The following is a 20,202-nucleotide window of genomic DNA, read 5'->3' on the forward strand; positions in this document are numbered from 1 at the left end:
AGGACGGAATGGTACTCGCTGCTGTGTCCTTTGAAGGATGGGTGTCTGGCTTCATCTTGTGACTCCTGGGCTACTGGATTCTCCAACTCAGCTATCTCGGGGCTCACCTTGGTTTCCTAAGGCCCTCAGGACAAAGTCCCCACGCCTTAGCCCTGCTCAGACCCTTCTGGTCTGGTGAGTGAGTTCCTCCCCCTTTTGCCCTCCTCTGCTCCCTGCCTTCTGGCTTGATGCTCCTCACGCACCTTGCTTTCCACATTCCAGGCCTTTGTTTCTGCTGGTCACTCTGCCTGGAAGAGCACTTCTGTCCTCCCCCATCTGGTTAATTCCTTCTCATCCTTGGGGACTCAGCACAAGGCTCGCCCACAGGAGACCCACTCTGCCTGCCCCTCCCCGACCCACCCAGGACGGGTGGGGCTCCTTCACCGTCATCTGCCTGTTACAGCACTGGTGGCCCCCGGTCCTACTCTTTCTGCTTGGCACCTTCCTCCTAGACAGTGCCCTTCAGGGTAGGCACTGTGTCCCATCCATCTCAGGTTATTCCTAGTGCCAGGCATGGAGGAGGTGCAGAAGAAAATCGTTGCTGAATGAATGAACAAATGGATGTTTATGGAGAGGGCCAGTGACCTGTCCGGGGACATTCCGTCCGCGGGCTTTTGTGGAGCCCCAAAGGGCTGAGTCTCTTGTAGTCAGGGACAGCCATCACCGGGAGGGCGGCTCTCCCTGGCCTGCAAGCTGGGGTATTTGTGTTTTCCGTGTGGGGCATTTCTTGCTTCATCTCAACAGCCTCTTTGACTCTCCTTAAATACCTCCAAGGAAGGATGCATCTTCTCAAGACGCAAAGAAGAGTAATTTAAATAAGTGGAAGGAAAATGCATTTAATTGTATTATTATACTAATTTATGGCTCCTGCCTCCCTCGAAAAAGTGCTTTTTCACAGTGTGGAAGCCCATTAGGGCCGAGAGTTGAAACATTGTTTCAGATGGCTGCTGAGAGACGATGGGCTTTGTTTTCATAGCTCTCGAAGCAGGTGGGTAAACAGGCCTGTTTCATTCCCTCTACAAGGCCAGATCGCGACTCAGGACTCAGGGACCCCTGCTGCAGTGTCTGCACTCCCAGCACCGTGCCTGGCACACAGTAGGTGCCCAGGAAGAATCTGCTTAGTGGGTTCACGAATGAACGATAGGGGTGGGACTGGACGCAAGAGTCAGGGCGACTCAGGGTGGTTGGGTCTCTTTCTGGTGAAGTCCCGCGAGATCTGGTTGTAGGGAGCGAAGGCAACATCGCACGTCTGCTGGACTCCTGCTTGCCGCTCTCCCGGAGCGCCACTGCGCACGCTTCCTGGGGTGAGCCTAGTTTCCAGATCAGCAAGTTGAGGGGCAGATGGGTTAAGTACCTTGCCCAGATCACAGTGTCAGAGAGGGGCAGAGTCAGGATGAGCAGCCGGCCTGTGTGATGCCAGCGTTCAGGCTCTTCCCTCCCCCAAGTCAGGCTCTTTTAAAGGATAGCTACCTCACGTGGAGCGCCTGCAATGTGCAGGCGCTAAATGAGGCATCTCTCTATATTATCCTAGTATCTGGTACATAGACGGCGTCAGGTAATGGCTGCAATCACTGTTAATAAGGATCCTCACAAAATCCTTCTGAAGGAGGCATTGTGGTTTCCACGGTGTAATAAAATGCAGATCCTGGGTCGGTAGTTTTGGGGCGCCCCCTGAGATTCTGCATGTCTAACAAGCTGGATCGTGCGAGTCCGCATTGCACCCTGAGTGGAGGGATGTAGAGAACAGAGCTGAGGTAAGGACACCCTGCTGTCTAGAGCTCAGCTGCCTCCTCTCACATTCTCCAGCCTCTAGGCCCCCAAGTCAGGTCCCCCAACCCTGTGGGCAGCCCTCTGGGACTGTGCTCTCACGGTGGTCAGGACACTCTGCATGGGGGCCAGCTGGGGCCAGCTCAGGGTGCCCAGGTCAGGCCTACCCTCCCTGGAGTGGACTCCAGGGCCCTCTCAGTGTGAGCACCACTGCTCCAGGCCAGGTCCGTCCATCTGCCCAACCTCCTTCTCTGTTTTTGTCTGGTGCTTGTCTTCCATTATGTCACCAATTTTTTGTTTGTTTTTTGGTAACCGCTTTATTGAGATACAATTTACACACCATATAATTTACCCATTTAAAGAGTACAAGTCAATGGTTTTTATTTTACTTTTTAAAATATTTATTTGGTTGCACCGGCTCTTAGTTGCGGCTCACAGGCTCCTTAGTTGCGGCTCACCAGCTCCTTAGTTGTGACATGTGAACTCTTAGCTGTGGAATGCATGTGGGATCTAGTTTCCTGACCAGGGATCGAACCCAGGCCTCCTGCATTGGGAGCGTGGAGTCTTATCCACTGTGCCACCAGGGAAGTAGTATATTCACAGAGTTGTGCAACCATTACCACAACTGATTTTAGAACATTTTCATCACCCCGTAAAGAAACCATACACCTTGTAGTCATTACCTTCCAACCCTCCCAGCCCTAAGGAACTACTATTCTGCTTCCTATCTCTGTGGATTTACCTATTCTGGACATTTCATAGAAGTGGAATTGTATGTGGTTTTTTTGTGACTGGCTTCTTTCACTTAGCATGATGTTTTCAAGATTCACCCACGTTGCAGCATCAGTATTTCACTCCTTTATATGGCTGAATAATATTCCATTGTATGGATGTATCCCAAATATCAGTTGAATATCAGTTGGGGTTTTTCCACTTTTTAGTTGTTATGAATAATGCTGCTATAAACATTTGCATTCGAGTTTTTATGTGGACATGTTTTCATTCTCTTGGGTATCATATACCTAGGAGTGGAATTTCCAGGTCAAGTGGTAACGCTATGTTTAATTTTTTGACAAACTGCCACACTGATTTCCAAAATGGCTCCACCATTTTACATTCCCCCCAGAAAGGAACAAAGGTTCTGATTTTTCTAAATTCTTGCCAACACTTGCTATGATCTGACTTTTGGATTCTAATGATCCTAGTGGTGTGAAGTGGATGTCACAGCATCTCAACTATTGCAGTGTCAAAATAACTTTTTCTAGTACCTGCCCTTCAGCTGTGCTATGTTGACCTCCCCTTCTTTCCAGATGGCAGTAGCTGTCACCTCATCAACCTCTGCACCAGAGATACAGCTCTTCAGCTACTTCTAGTTATTAGAAGAGTCTCATTCCAATATTAAAGACTCAATCCTATTCGCTCAAAAAATGCAACCTCATGTCTGATTCAAAACTCTCCCTCCCAGAGCTGTGTCTCTAAATGTTAGTTTGGGGGTGTGACATGGCTGTGTCTTCAGTCATCATACTCTCCTCTTCCTTTCTGTTCTATGTTCTGGCTTCTCTTGTGGGAAAATAAGAGGGTACCTGTCTCCGCATCTGGCATGGAGACTGCAGGTCTCTGGTCGTCAGTGCTGCTACTCCAGTCAATGCACCTGGTTCTTTCTTTTTCTTTTTTTTTTTTTAACATCTTTATTGGAGTATAATTGCTTTACAGTGGTGTGTTAGTTTCTGCTGTATAACAAAGTGAATCAGCTATACATATACATATCCCCATACCTCCTCCCTCTTGCGCTTGCCTCCCACCCTCTCTATCCCACCCCTTTAGGTGGACAAAAAGCACCGAGCTGATCTCCCTGTGCTATGTGGCTGCTTCCCACTAGCTATCTATTTTACGTATGGTAGTGTATATATGTCCATGCCACTCTCTCACTTCGTCCCAGCTTACCCTTCCTCCTCCCCATGTCCTTAAGTTCATTCTCTACGTCTGCATCTTTATTCCTGTCCTGCCCCTAGGTTCTTCAGAACTATTTTTTTTTTTAGATTCCGTATAGATGTGTTAGCATATGATATTTGTTTTACTCTTTCTGACGTACTTCACTCAGTATGACAGACTCTAGGTCCATCCACCTTACTACAAATAACTCAATTTTGTTTCTTTTTATGGCTGAGTAATATTCCATTGTACGTATGTACCACATCTTCTTTATCCATTCATCTGTCGATGGACACTTAGGTTGCTTCCATATCCTGGCTATTGTAAATAGAGCTTCGATGAACATTGTGGTACATGACTCTTTTTGAATTATGGTTTTCTCAGGGCATATGCCCAGTAGTGGGATTGCTGGGTCATATGGTAGTTCTATTTTTAGTTTTTTAAGGAACCTCCATACTGGTCTCCATAGTGGCTGCACCAATTTATATTCCCACCAACAGTGCAATAGGGTTCCCTTTTCTCCCGACCCTCTCCAGCATTTATGGTTTGTAGATTTTTTGATGATGGCCATTCTGACTGGTGTGAGGTGATACCTCATTGTAGTTTTGATTTGCATTTCTCTAATGATTAGTGACGTTGAGCCTCCTTTCATGTGTTTGCTGGCAATCTGTATATCTTCTTTGGAGAAATGTCTATTTAGGACTTCTGCCCATTTTTGGATTGGGTTGTTTATTTTTTTGATATTAAGCTGCATCTGCTGCTTGTATATTATGGAGATTAATCCTTTGTCAGTTACTTCATTTGCAAATATTTTCTCCCATTCTGAGGGTTGTCTTTTTGTCTTATTTACGGTTTCCTTTGCTGTGCAAAAGCTTTGAAGTTTCATTAGGTCCCATTTTGTTTATTTTTGTTTTTATTTCCATTTCTCTAGGAGGTGGGTCAAAAAGGATCTTGCTGTGATTTATGTCATAGAGTGTTCTACCTATGTTTTCCTCTAAGAGTTTTAAAATGTCTGGCCTTACGTTTAGGTCTTTAATCCATTTTGACTTAATTTTTTTATATGGCGGTAGGGAGTGTTCTAATTTCATTCTTTTACATGTAACTGTCCATTTTTCCCAGCACCACTTATTGAAGAGGCTTTTTCTCCATTGTATATTCTTGCCTCCTTTATCAAAGATAAGGTGACCATATTGTGTGGGCTTATCTCTGGGCGTTCTATCCTGTTCCATTGATCTGTATTTCTGTTTTTGTGCCACTACCATACTGTCTTGATTACTGTAGCTTTGTAGTATAGTCTGAAGTCAGGGAACCTGATTCCTCCAGCTCCGTTTTTCTTTCTCAAGATTGCTTTGGCTCTTTGGGGTCTTTTGTGTTTCCATACAAATTGCGAAATTTTTTGTTCTAGTCCTGTGAAACATGCCGTTGGTAGTTTGATAGGGAATGCATTGAATCTGTAGATTGCTTTGGGTAGTACAGTCATTTTCACAGTGTTGATTCTTCCAATCTAAGAACATCGTATATCTCTCCAACTGTTTGTATCATCTTTCATTTCTTTCATCAATGTTTTATAGTTTTGTGCATACATGGCTTTTGTCTCCTTAGGTAGGTTTGTTCCTATGTATTTTATTCTTTTTGTTGCAGTGGTAAATGGGAGTGTCTCCTTAACTTCTCTTTCAGATTTTTCATCATTAGTGTATAGGAATGCACGAGATTTCTGTGCATTCATTTTGTATCCTGCTACTTTACCATATTCATTGATTAGCTCTAATAGTTTTCTGGTAGCATCTTTAGGATTCTGTATGTATAGTATCATGTCATCTGCAAACAGTGACAGCTTTACTTCTTCTTTTCCGATTTGGATTCCTTTTATTTATTTTTCTTTTCTGATTGCTGTGGTTAAAACTTCCAAAACTATGTTGAATAATAGTGGTGAGAGTGGGCAACCTTGTCTTTTTCCTGATGGTAGTGGAAATGGTTTCAGTTTTTCACCATTGAGAGTGATGTTGGCTGTGGGTTTTTCTTATATGGCCTTTATTATCTTGAGATAAGTTCCCTCTACACCGACTTTCTGGAGGGTTTTTATCATAAATGGGTGTTTAATCTTGTTGAAAGCTTTCTCTGTATCTATTGAGATGATTATATGGTTTTTCTCCTTTAATTTGTTAATATGGTGTATCACATTGATTGATTTGCATATATTGAAGAATCCTTGCATTCCTGGGATAAACCCCACTTGATCATGGTGTATGATCCTTTTAATATGCTGTTGGATTCTGTTTCCTAGTATTTCGTTGAGGATTTTTGCATCTATGTTCATCAGTGATATTGGCCTGTGGTTTTCTTTCTTTGTGACATCTTTGTCTGGTTTTGGTATCAGGGTGATGGTGGCCTCGTAGAATGAGTTTGGGAGTGTGCCTCCCTCTGCTATATTTTGGAAGAGTTTGAGAAGGATAGGTGTTAGCTCTTCTCTTAATGTTTGTTAGAATTCGCCCATGAAGCCATCTGGTCCTGGGCTTTTGTCTGTTGGAAAATTGAAACTAAGGCTGCAGCAGCAGCCTTAGTGTTTCATGCCCGTCTCTGGTGTCCACGCTGATAGCCGCGGCTCACACTGTCTCTGGAGCTCATTTAGGAGGTAGTCTGAGTCCCTTCTCCTTGCGCACCCCGAAACAATGGTCTCTTACCTCTTAGGCAGGTCCAGACTTTTTCCCGGACTCCCTTCCGGCTAGCTGTGGCACACTAGCCCCCTTAAGGCTGTGTCCACACAGCCAGCCCCAGTCCTCTCCCTAGGATCTGACCTCCGAAGCCCGAGCCTGAGCTCCCAGCCCCCGCCCTCGGGCTGGTGAGTGCCTGTCGGCACCGATCTTTTGTGCGGGAATCTCTCCGCTTTGCCCTCCGCACCCCTGTTGCTGTGCTCTCCTCCATGGCTCCGAAGCTTCCCCGCTCCGCCACCCGCAGTCTCCACCCGCGAAGGGGCTTCTAGTGTGTGGAAATTTTTCCTCTTTCACAGCTCCCCCCCAGAGGTGCAGGTCCCATCCCTATTCTTTTGTCTCTGTTTTTTCTTTTTTCTTTTGCCCTACCCAGGTACGTGGGGAGTTTCTTGCCTTTTGGGAAGTCTGAGGTCTTCTGCCAGCGTTCAGTAGGTGTTCTGTAGGAGTTGTTCCACATGTAGATGTATTTGTGGGGAGGAATGTGATCTCCACGTCTTACTTCTCTGCCATCTTGGAGATCCCCTCTCATGCACCTGGTTCTTAGTGCCCTCTCTGTAGACAACACCCAGGTGCAGGCTGTCTTGGGGGGTTGCATCACTGAGTTCTTTTGGGGGGGCTCTGGGCCCTCCTCAGTGCACAGCTCTCTGATATTGGAGACCTGGCTGTGTCTGATGTCTTCCCGCATCAACCCTGAGACCCTGCCCAGGCCGCCCACCTCACAGCCCCTCCTGTTCAGGTCTCCAGCGTGGATCTCCACTCCTCATGTAGTCTCCTCCTTGGTCTCACCGGGGAGGCAAGGGCTGGGGCAGGAATAGCCTCTCTCTGTGGTCACTCTATGCCCTCCAAAGGCTGAGGACCCCACACCTCTCATTCATTTCTCCTCCACCACAGGGGACTTTCTGAACTGAGAACCTGGGGGAATTGATCACCTTTTCCCCACAGCTTTGGATTTCAACAGTGATACCAAGAAAAAGGGTAGAGTCCCACGGTACCTCTTACTTCCTGTTCTGTGGGGCAGGGATGAGGAGGACTTCTAATGCACCTGACTGGCTTCTCAGGAAACTCAGGCAAGGCACACAGTCCATGACCTCCATGGTTGTAAATTCGAATGACATTCAAATGAAAATGCATGGACAGCATTTCTGAGTTGCAGGTCAGGAGTGTGGAAGCAGACCCTAAACGTGGGCACAGGGATTGAGAAAGCCCTCCAGATCAGCCCCAGCACACTTATCCTGCACTTTCTCAACACTTGCACACCCAGCCTGGATGGGATCGGTTTACATTTGCTGTTTCCTATGCCATTTCTCAGGGACCCAGCATAGTGGCTGAGAGCCCTGCCGCTCGATTCCCACTGCCTGGCTTCAAATCGCTACTCCTACTTTACTAGCTGTGGACCTGGACAGAGTCGCTGAACATTTCTAAGCTTTGGGGTCCTCATCTGTAAAATGGGAATATTAATACTGTCTGCCTCATAGGCTTGGGGGGACTGAAAAAAGACAATGCGTGTGTGTCTTAGTCTGTTAGGCTGTTATAATAGAATACCGTAGACTGGGTGGCTTACAAACAACAGAAATGTATTTCTCACAGTTCTGGAGTCTTGAAATCCAAGATCAAAGTGTTGGCAGATTAGGTGTTTGCTGAGGGCTCTCTTACTGGTTCATAGGTGGCCATTTCTTGCTGTCCTCACATGGTGGGAGGGGTGAGGGAGTTCTCTGGGATCTCTTTTAAGGGCACTAATCCCGTTCATGAGGGCTCCACCATCATGATCTAATCACCTCCCAAAGGCCCACCCTCCTAATACTATCACACTGGGGTTTGGGATTTAACATCTGAATTGGGCAGGAAGCAAATATTCAGTAGCAATGTGTCTTATGTGGAGTCTGTACAAATTAAGAACTCCATTCCTCCCCCAACTGAAAAACAATTTGCTCTCAATGAATAATTTAACATGTGAATTTAAATCACTGCCTTCTCTAATTGCAGAATGAAAACTTATTTATTGGTGTAGAGGAAACTGGTCACCAGTGGAGGAAAGAGGCCACTTGGAGAGGTGTGTCAGTTACCCTCAGAAGCTCCTCACCCTGGCAACCTGTCTACCTCTCCCTTCAACGCACAAAGTGGGCACTCCACCCATGACCTCTGCCTGATCACATGGACACAAGATGGAAGAGGGATGCAAAAGGAGATCTGGTGCTTGAAGATGCCTGGTCTAGAGCTATATTGCAAAATTCAAATCTAGCCTGATTCCGGTGATTTAATAGTAACGAGAAGGAAATATTTTAAAAAGCTCTGCATTGTGTTAGACCTAGATAATAGTGGAAGCACTTTTAATTTTGTTTAAAGGTACTATAAACTTCTTCAGAAGGGAAGTCAAATTATAATTGCCCATTGCAAAAATGAAGACTGCTGGGATTTTATGTTTTGAAAAACCCAAAGAGGCAGGAAAAGAATTTTAAAATGTTCATTTTGAGTTACATCTCAAATGTATGTCATAAATATAATTAATCAACTGACTACCTCCTACTCATACCACTTTATGACATTCCACAATTTTCTTAAACAAGTTTCACACTTAGACATCTATACAAATAGCCGGCTATCATTTAGATGAGTGAAGGTTCGCTCTGTAACATGAAAATAACACACGAAAGGGAATCTGGCTCCTAAATACAGAGCAGAGGTGGTTATGGCTTGTCTTACTTGGCACTTTCACCCCTGTTAATCAACCAACTAACCAAAAGCTCTTTCCTTAGTTCAGACCTTGAATATTCAGTTTTCTTATCATTTTACAGACAGCATCTTAATTTTAAAAGTACTTCTGGGTCCTAGGTAATGGTTCCATCATTTTCTTTTAGTAAGAACTGATTTTCTTATTTTCAAATGAAGCAACTTCAAAAAAGGATTAATCTCCAGAATTTACAAGCATCTCATGCATCTCAGTACCAAAAAAACAAACAACCCAATCCAAAAATGGGCAGAAGACCTAAATAGACAGTTCTCCAAAGAAGATATACAGATTGCCAACAAACACATGAAAGAATGCTCAACATCACTAATCATTAGAGAAATGCAAATCAAAACTACGAGGTATCATCTCACACCGGTCAGAATGGCCATCATCAAAAAATCTGTAAACAATAAATGCTGGAGAGGGTGTGGAGAAAAGGGAACATTCTTGCACTGCTGGTGGGAATGTGAATTGGTATAGCCACTATGGAGAACAGTATGGAGGTTCCTTAAAAAACTAAAAGTAGAACTACCATATGACCCAGCAATCCCACTGGGCATATACCCTGAGAAAACCATAATTCAAAAAGAATCATGTATCAAAATGTTCATTGCAGCTATATTTACAATAGCCAGGACATGGAAGCAACCTAAGTGTCCATTGACAGATGAATGGATAAAGAAGATGTGACACATATATACAATGGAATATTAACCATAAAAAGGAATGAAATTGAGTTATTTGTAGTGAGGTGGTTGGACCTAGAGACTGTCATACAGAGTGAAGTAAGTCAGAAAGAGAAAAACAAATACCGTATGCTAACACATATATATGGAGTCTAAAAAAAAAAAGGTTCTGAAGAACCTAGGGGCAGGACAGGAATAAAGACGCAAACGTAGAGAATGGACTTGAGGACACGGGGAAGGTTAAGGGTAAGCTGGGACGAAGTGAGAGAGTGGCATGGACATATATACACTACCAAATGTAAACTAGATAGCTAGTGGGAAGCAGCCACATAGCACAGGGGGATCAGCTCAGTGCTTTGGAGGGGTGGGATAGGGAGGGTGGAAGGGAGACGCAAGAGGGAGGAGATATGGGGATATATGAATACATATAGCTGATTCACTTTGTTATGCAGTAGAAACTAACACACCATTGTAAAGCAATTATAATCCAATAAAGATGTTAAAAAAAAAAAAACCCTGGTTTTCTTACTTAAAAATCAGAGAGAGAGAAGTTCTCATTTATTGCATCTGCCTTGGCCTAGTTTCATCTCAGCAGGCCATAGCAAGCTCACAACGACCAGCAGGTGGCCTGACTCTGTTCTAGAATCTGGGAGAGGTCATCAGGTCAGGCTGTCAAGGATTTTGGTTGCTTTTCAACTAAGCGCTAGAGTCTCAGATGCCTCAGTAACAAGACGAACAGTGCCTCCTGAATCCCCAGTCCTCTGTGGTATATCCACATGCCCACCTGCCTGCATTGCTTGGGGTAGCAGGCTTCTTTGTCATCTTCGTTCTACCAGAGGGCAGGGAATTAGGAATCATGCCCCAGTCTGTTGCCTGGGGTCTGTCTCCCTCCCTACCCCATACCTCATCTTACCAGCTCCATCTTAGCAATGCCTGGCTCTTTTTTATTTTTTTAACTTTATTTTTGGCTGCTTTGGGTCTTCCTTGCTGTGTACGGGCTTCCTCTAGTTGTGGCGAGCAGAGGCTACTCTTCGTTGCAGTGCATGGGCTTCTCATTGCAGTGGCTTCTCTTGTTGCGGAGCACAGACTCTAGGTGCACAGGCTTCAGTAGTTGTGGCTCACGGGTTCTAGAGCACAGGCTCAGTAGTTGTGGCACACGGGCTTAGTTGCTCTGCGGTATGTGGGATCTTCCCGGACCAGGGCTCGAACCAGTGTCCCCTGCATTGGCAGGTGGATTCTTAACCACTGTGCCACCAGGGAAGTCCCCCTGGCTCTTACTTGCCTATTCTTACTTGCTTCTGTTTCTCTTCTCCTTGAAATGACTTGGCTTGATCCTGAGTTGCCCCTACCCCACTCACGTGTCTGCTTATTTTCTCTGCAGCCACACCCCTTTACCATGATATGGTTAATTATCAGTGTCTGGCCTGGAAGGGGACAGGTTTGCCAAATGGACAGTGTTAATAATTATCACATACTTCATGTATGGAGCGTTCCTGTGCTCCCTCTTTGTACACACACACACACACACACACACATTTAATTTTAAATATATTATAAATATATGAAAAAAATAAGCATAATTGCTTTTTGAATCTTTTGTATCTGTTTAATTTCCTTTATCTTCAGTAGTTTTTTCAGTTTTTTTTCAATTTGGGTCTGAAGTGGTAAACTCAGTCCTTATTTGTTTGAAATAACTTCACTGGGATATACTAGCCTGGCTGAAATTAGTATTAGTATAAGTTGATGAGTGTATTCTCTCAGTACTTAAAAGATATTTTCCTATGGTCTTCTGCCCTTCACTGATGCTATTGTTGAGGTGTACCAGTTTAATTAATAGTATTTTGTAGGAAATCTGTTATTGTGAAGTCTATACCAGTCTAATTGTTATTATTTTGTTGAAAGTTTGCCCTTTATCTCTAGCTGCTTGTAAGATATTCTTGGGCGTTCTATAGTTCTGCTATGATGTGTCTAGGTTTAGATTTACTTATTTTCCTCATATTCATTATGGTTCCTAAATCTGAGAAGCTATGCCTTCATCAGTTCTGGAATTCTCAGCCATTATTTCTTATAATTTTTTCAAATATTACCTTTCTCATTTACTGTATCTTCTTCTGGAAAGTTTATTAGATATAGGTGAACGTTATTGTTTTATCCTCAGCTCTTCTAAATACTCTTTCATATTTTTACATCTTTTTATCTATTTGTGCCTTGTCTGTGGAATTTCTTCAGGCTCATCTTCCAGTTCATTATTTCTCTGTACAGCTTTGTCTAGCACTATTTTTACTAAACCTGTCTTAAGTTTTTTAAACATTATTTCAATGGTTGAACGTTAAAAAAATCTTCATTGAGATATAGTTCACATACCATACAATTCACCCAATTAAATTATACAATTCAGTGATTTTTGTTATAAATGGCTGAATTTTTAATGTCCAAGAATTCCATTTGTTTATTTTAAAAATGTGCCTGCTTTAAAAAAATATAATGCCTTATTTCTTATGATTATACTTCATTTATTTTGGGTTATTTTAAACACATTTATTTATGGTCTCTATTATATTGTCCTATTATCTGAAGCTCTTATGAGTATTCTATGTGTTTGCTGACTCTCACTCAAGGTAGGTTTGTTCCTCATTTGCTTTTTAATTTTAAACTTATGTTCAGTGGACATTTATCTATTGGAATCATCCACAATGTGGGATAAAATTGTGTCCTTCTGCAGTGATTTTTTCATTCACTTCTGTCAGGGGCTCTAGGGATATTACCAGCTTGTAATAGATTTCTATGCTAATTCATCAGCTTGGGGTTTTCTGGGGTATGCTGATAGTGTAAATTTTAACTTTAAAGCTATGTGAGGTATGGGGCTGTGATCATAAGTTCCCAGGGGAGGATTTTTTTTTTTTTTCCCCACACAGCTTGCAGAGTGGTGTCGTTTTTTTCTCCCTGTATTTATGGGTAGGTTTTTCCCTAGTCTACACTGTCACCGAGAGTATAGTCCTTTGATGGTCCTGGCTTCATGTGGGCTTCTAAGCGGCATTTCCTTACTTTGGTTAGGTTGATGGTCTCATCTCACAGTGTCCCCAAATGAGCATTAAAACCCAAGCCCTGGGCTTCCCTGGTGGCGCAGTGGTTGGGAGTCTGCCTGCCGATGCAGGGGACACGGGTTCGTGCCCCGGTCCGGGAAGATCCCACATGCCGCGGAGCGGCTAGACCCGTGAGCCATGGCCGCTGAGGCTGCGCGTCCGGAGCCTGTGCTCCACAACGGGAGAGGCCACAACAGTGAGAGGCCCGCGTACCACAAAAAACAAAACAAAACAAAAAAACCCCAAGCCCTGCATATTTCCACCAGGAGACATATACCGGAGTGTTCATAGCAGCTTCATTCATCAAGTTTCAAACTGGAAACAACCCAAATGCCCATCAACAGTAGAATTGCTAAATAAATAGTGGATTTTTTTTTTTACCATGGAATACTACACAGTAATGAAAAGAGCAAATTGCTGATACATATGATAACATGGATGAATGAAGTAGACATACTATTGAATTTAAAAAAACTAGACAAAAAACGAATAGCCAATGTACAATTCCATTCTTACAAAAATCCAGTACAGGCAAAGCTCATCTTTGGTGATGAGTCAGAATAGTGGTTACCCTTGAGGGGAGATATTGATGAGGGGTTATGAAGGAGCCTTTTGTGGAAATATTCTAGATCCTGATCTGGGTGGTGGTTACATGGTGGTACACATAGGTAAACATTCATTAAGCTTTGCACTTAAGAATTGCACATTTCACTATATGCTGATTATACCTCAATAAAAGAGTAAACAAACAAAAGCTAAGATCCAGTCATAAGGGAGCTGACATGTTTGCCTCTCTGCTTTGGAGTTCCTTTGTATTTCTGGGCCAGGGAGATGAACCTTTCTTTTTTTGTGAGTTCAGCTGAAAAGGTAAAAGAATATTTGTGATATGTTTCCCAGAATCCCTGCTGTTTCTTTGAGGCTGGCTCACAAGAGTCCGTCATATTGCAGATCAAGAAGTCTTAGGTCTCCTTCTGTCTTAAATCACTTTGGCATGCATGCGGCAGGTGCATGCAGCGTAATACGACATATTTTTAGCATAGTCGTTTCTCTACCTAGGTGTTCATGACAAATCACTGAGGCAGGTTTGTGTTCAGGAAGAGCCCCTGGTGTGGGCCCTTTTCATTATGTAAGTGTAAGTCCCCCAGGACCTGGTAAAAGGACAGAAGAGGGCCTGATGTGGCCTAATGGAGGTGAACCCTATCCATGATTCTTGTATTCAGAGCTGATTTGGGGAGAAGGGTGTGCAAATTTGCAGAGGGGTCAGGAGTCTCCTGTGGGGAAGGCATGGAGATTCTGATTGCCTCCACTGAAATATTCAGCTGTACCAGACCTTCTCTGATGGATTGGGGATGATCTAGTCTGAGGTCTTCCAGTAAGAAAATGGCATCCTCTGGAGAGGTGACCCAGGCTGAAAATTGGGGTCTCAAGAATCATAAAGGGGCCATATCTGACACAGGTTGCAGTTGAGGCAAGAAGCCCTTGATGACCCAGGCCGCTTTTCCACTAGACTTATAATTGAGGCATACTGGCTGTGCATGTGAGTGTAACCTGAATGACTGCAACATGAGAACCAAGCATGAGACCCCTATGGCCTGTCCAGCGAACTGGAACAATGACAGCATCACCTCTGCAGTGGACCAGTTGCTAACAGCATTGCTGCAAGGCAGAAACACACTCAGTGACTGATGACAACTTGGGCTTCCTTGTGGACAGGTCAGACTTTCCAGTTCTCACTCCACCTGGCCTTCAGAAGTGGAACTGAACCCCTTAGGTTGAATAAACTGTAGAGCATGAAAAGTGAACTTACTCAACTTCCCTTGCAGCTAGGGGTGGTCATGTGATCTAGTTTTAGCCAATAGGATGTAGGCAGAATTCCCATTTCAAGTGAAAAGAAAATCATCTCTTTTCCCTTTGCTCTTCCTCCTTCTTTCCTGGAGGCACAGCAGCTTTCCTGTGACCACAAGAATGAGTCATAAACTAAGGATGCTGAGCCAGGAGCCTGGATCCTTGAGGACATCCTTGAGCAGTGGTCCAGCCCTGGGCTGCCTAACTCTGCATTTCTTATTATGGGAGGGAAATACACCCCATTTGTGTATGCCACAGTTAGTTGAATTTCCAATGTTTACAGTGGAACCCACTTTTAAGTGTTACTAGGGAGAGACCCAAGAGGGCAGACACTGTATTGTTTAGGGCTTGCAACTGCTCGAGTGATGAATTGGAAAAATGAAAGAAATGCGCTCATGTTTGTAGCCTCAGCTGGTGATGTGGATTGTGTGGATTTAGGCATTATCTCATCATTCCCCAAATAGGACTAGGACAGAAGCAAGGCAGGTGCGATCCACACTTGATACCCTTGGCGACTGAAGCCCAGAGATAGTCAGTGAGGGATTTTCTAATTACGAAAGCAATCCAGGTTCATTGTACAAACAGTGGAAAATATAGAAAAGTGTAAAGCAGAAATTACTTGAAATACAGCCCCCTCCAACATTTTGATGCATTTCATCCTGGTCCTTTTCCTTTGTGCAAGCACACACCCATACTCACACTTTTTGATTTTTCATTGTTTTCTTAAGTGACTTTCCAGAGGTTGCGTGGATCGCCAGTGTGGAAACCAGGATGCACGCTGGGGTTATGGTGTGCAGGGCTAAGAGCAATCATTTTGTTTAGTAGATAGTAGCCTGTAGTGTAACTTATTAGCTTTTTCTCTTCAAAGAATAAGAAGAGAGAGGATGCAGAGAAGGCCAGTAAAGGCCAGAGTCTTTTCTCCCACTTTAAGGAGGAGCTGACTGAGGTGTACCGTACTTAGCGTAGAATCTGGTGCACGTCAGATGCGTAATGTTTGTTGAGTAAATGTTGAATGAGTTTTGCATGTGTAGGCACTCTGACGACTTATAAAATCCATCCATTTGTTTATTCATTCAGCACATATTTATTGAGCACCTCTTATGTGCCTATCTGTGAACAATGACAAAAAATCCTTTCCCTCATGGTGCTCACCTTACAGGGAAATGAATGAATAAATTAAGAACCCAGTGAATTGAGATGAGGAGGAGTTGTTGCTTGGATACCAGTTGCTATAGACTGAATGTGTGTGTCCCCTCAAAATTCGTATGTTGCAACCTAATCCCCAATGTGATGGCTTAGGAGATGCAGTTTTGGGGAGGTAATTAGGTCAGGAGGATGGAGCCTTCATGAATGGGATTAGTGCCCTTATAAGAGAAACCCCAGAGATCTCTCCTGATCTTTCTACCCTGTGAGGACACAGCAAGAAAAGGCTGTCTCTGAACCAGGAAGAGGGCCTTCACCACATGGCAAATCTGCTGGCATCTTGATTTGGGACTTCGCAGCCTCCAAAACTGTGAGAAATAGATGTTTTTTGTTTAAGCCACTTAGTCTATGGTAGTTTGTTATAGCAGCCCAAATAGACTAAGACACCAAGATACCAAGAATGTTTTCTTCCTGACCTTTGAAACAGGAATAGTTGTAGAACTTTAGAATGACAGATATAGAACAGACCTTGGGGAACATCTAGTCCCATGGAATATACTTCTTAAAGCCTGAGAACACAGTGTTCAAATAAGAACTTACTACAGACAGCCAATTTATAAAGCAGATAAAAGAAGCACTTCTTTGTATCTCTCTCCAGTTCCTTAAAGATGTTCTTTGCTTTTGAATCTCTGTCCAGTTGCCATTTCACTTCTCCACTTCCCTCACAAAACTTGAAAGGATGTGTACACATGCTCTCTCCATGCTGTACGCTCCCAATCGCTCTCCAACCACCCCTGTCCAGGTGTCACCCTTATCCTCCATCAAAACTGCTCTTGGCAAAGTTCTCCAGTGCCTCCGTCTCACCAGATTCAATGGCACTCTTCTGTTTACCTTGTACTTGACCTCTCAGCAGCTCTGACATGCTGCTTCCTCTTCCTTGAAACATTCTCCCCTTTGGTGTCTATGGAATCATTCTCTCCTGGTTTCCCTCCTATTTGTCTGACCATCTTCCATCTCTTTTGTTGGCTCTCCTCTTCCACCTCTACATTTTGTTTGTTTCTTTGTTTTTGGCTGCTTTGGGTCTCTGTTGCTGTGCATGGGCTTCCTCTAGTTGTGGTGAACGGGGGCTACTCTTCATTGCAGTGTGCGGGCTTCTCATTGTGGTGGCTTCTCCTGTTGCAGAGCATGGGCTCTAGGCGTGGGCTTCAGTAGTTGTGGCTCGTGGGCCCTGGAGTGCAAGCTCAGTAGTTGTGGCACACGGGCTTAGCTGCTCCGAGGCATGTGGGATTTTCCCAGACCACGGATTGAACCCGTGACCCTGCATTGCCAGGCAGATTCTTATCCACTGCACCACCAGGGAAGTCCCCACCTCTATGTTTTGAATTTCCCGTGAGTCAGTCTTAGACCTTCTTCTCACTTATCCCCATAGCCACTCCCTAAGTAATCTCATTGATGCCCTCACTTTTAAATATCTTCTGTATTTTGATTCTAGATTTCTATCGCCAGCCCAAATTTCTAATGAATCCCAGACTTAAATATTCAAATGCCTGCTTAACATTTTGATATCTCATAGTCAACTCAAAATTAGTTATCAAAGCTGAGTTCTCCATCTCCACCATATTCAGGTGTCTTAACTCCAATTTGCGCTCTCTGCATAAACGACCCCACCATTCAGCCACATGTGCAGTCCGGGGAATCCCCTGTGACTCTTCTCTCTCCTCCAAACCACACAGCCAACCCTACAAACCCTGCCTCTTTCCTCCTCCCAAATATATTTCTCATCTTTCCAGGTTTTTCCACTGCCACTACTGTAGTTTCAGCCACATCAACTTTTGCTGGATTATTGCAATCACAGCCTCTTACCCAATCTCTCTATTTCCACTCTTTTAAAATACAAATCATTTCCTAGTACTCTGAGGCTTCAAGATCCTTTCGTGGCCTTGCAGTGCCTCAGAGTAAAATCTGAACTCCTTTCCAGGGCCTAGCAGGCCCTGTGTGCTTGGACTCTGCCGACTCTCCAGGGGCAGATCTTTCCACTCTCACCTTGACCACTGGGCTGCGGCCACACGGGACTTCTTTTAGTCTCCCACGTGGGGCAGGGTCTTTCCCGTTGCCGGGCCTCTGCCCGCAGAGCTCCTCCCTGAGCCTGCAACCGTCTTCCCTTCACTCTCCCTGTAGCTCTTTTTTAGTCTGGATCACAGCTTAATGGCCTCTCCTCCGAGTTCTCTCTAAACATTCTACCCAAATAGCTGCCTAATTTTCTTTATCACTTCACCCTGTTGGTGTCCTTCATGGCACTTGTCACAATTAGCAGCTATTTGTCTGTTTACCTGTGTATTGTCTGCTTCTCTCACTAGGTTGTATGCTCACGAGGTCTGTTTTGGTTACTGTAGTGTATCTGATGCAATATATACTCGTTGAATCAGTAATAATGGATGAGGTGCAAGCCAGATGGTTGGCCTTCTGACCTCCTGTTTGTTGTAGGCTTCCCATCGGTGACTGGAGAGGCTACTGTTTTGGTTGCCCAGCACCCGATCCTCTTATTTCAACTAGAAACACACCCAGGTGGGAGTGGGTGCAGCATGTTGACCCAGCTGGGCCAGCAATGGTTCTCCACGACATGGCCATAGTTCCAGCCTAGGAATGGGCATGCAACCCAAGCCTGGTCAACCAGAGTGCTTCTCCAAGGTTCTGCTGAGGCTGGCAGGAAAGACTCTTCCCTCATTAGCTGTGAGGCTATAAGGATGTTTGCTTGGAGCTGCTGAGGCAGCGGGCCGGAGAGAACAAAGCCAGAGAGGGGGAGAAAAGAGGCAGATGGTGGGGGTGTCCTGATGGTGTTCCCATCACGGGCAGCTCACTGAGCATGCTCCAGTCCTGGAATGACCACGTCTGTTAGCTCACTTCCCATCCTTAACACACAGGCTCAAGGGAATCATGAATACTGAGAAGCAAGCTTCTTCTGGATGAGTGTTAATACCTTCTATTTCCATTATTATCGTTTTTTTTTTTCCTTTGAGCTGCTGGGAGACTTCCTTCTTCATTACCCGTGTCACACAGAGAGCTTGTATGCTGCAGGCTTTGATCTAAAACTGTTTAAAGTGAAACAGCTGCTTTTGCTGAGCAGTCTCACCCCAGGTCCCCGGAGAACATGATTGGATAATGAAATGCAAATGGTTGGACCAGGGCTCTGGGGTGGAGGATGCCCTGCCTGCCTCAGCAAACATTGGCTGTCTAAATCCTGCTCAAGACTTCTCCAAACTGTCTTTCCCATCCCCAGCTGTTCCAAGTATCTGAGAATGTCCACATGAACTTGACTTTTTTCCCTGGTCGCTACATGTGTTTAACCCTTCACCGGCATCTCACTTCACTGTGTCCATCCCCTGGCGCTGGCTCAGGAGTGCCAGTGCCTCCCAGCCCCCTGGTGATTGCCACTCCCGTGACTTACGTCTTCCGAGCTCCAGTTCTTCATCTTGTCTCACCAGTCATTCAATCTCAGCAGGCTTATGTCCCATAGAGCACTACCAGGTCTAAAGGGAGAGTCATTCTTCCACTTCCCCAGTTCCTCGTCCAACCTCTTCATTCCTTGCAGCACCCCATCCTTCTGCCCTGATCCCAGGCTCTGACCTTCAGACTCATCTTGACCCTTCTCTTTAACTTGCTCTGCAGATCCAGGCAGCCACCTGGATCTGGTGATTTGTTGATTGATGGTTTCATCCAACCCAATTACCCAGGACTCTCTGTCAGGTCTTGTGTTGGTGCCGCGGAGATAGAAAATAGAGCTGCCGTCTCTTGGTCTATTGCTTAGACCACTGAAGCAGAACAGCTGTGCCCCTCGCCCAAGGACAGATGGAAAGCTCCCTAAACTGCATTTTTGTGCATATCACTCCTCTGACGAAAATCCATCATGGCTCTCCGTGGTGCATAGAATGAAGTCCAACCTTAGAGCTGGCAGTATGGCACCCACGTGAAGCTGTTGTGCACCTGAAATGTGTCCACTCTGAATTGAGATGTGCAGTAAGTGTACAATCCGTACAGAATTTCAAAGACTTAGTGCAGAAGAAAAAAAGAAGCCTATGACATGCCTCATTAGGCTTTTAATTAATTACATGTTGAAATGATAATATTTTGGATACATAGAGTTTTTAAATTAATACATTTTACTTAAAAATTTTAATGGGGCTATTAGAAAATCTAAAATTAATTATGTGCCTTGCATTGTATTTCTGTTGTCAGCCCAGGTGGAGAATATGAAGTTTCCCACAATCTGACTC

At 44.5% G+C, this 20,202-nt stretch overlaps 1 long non-coding RNA gene across 1 annotated transcript in view; it reads left to right on the forward strand.

Annotated features, from left to right (window-relative positions):
• LOC101332943 (uncharacterized) overlaps positions 1 to 10,646 on the forward strand; it is a 73,327-nt gene extending 62,681 nt beyond the window's left edge. The window contains exon 5 of the long non-coding RNA XR_012331329.1: positions 8,430 to 10,646. This is a non-coding gene — a long non-coding RNA (uncharacterized lncRNA). The remainder of the gene's footprint in view (positions 1 to 8,429) is intronic.
• The last annotated feature ends 9,556 nt before the right edge of the window (positions 10,647 to 20,202 follow it).

This window comes from Tursiops truncatus, chromosome 4 (genome assembly GCF_011762595.2).
Source record: "Tursiops truncatus isolate mTurTru1 chromosome 4, mTurTru1.mat.Y, whole genome shotgun sequence".
In the NCBI taxonomy this organism is placed as follows: Eukaryota; Metazoa; Chordata; class Mammalia; order Artiodactyla; family Delphinidae; genus Tursiops; species Tursiops truncatus.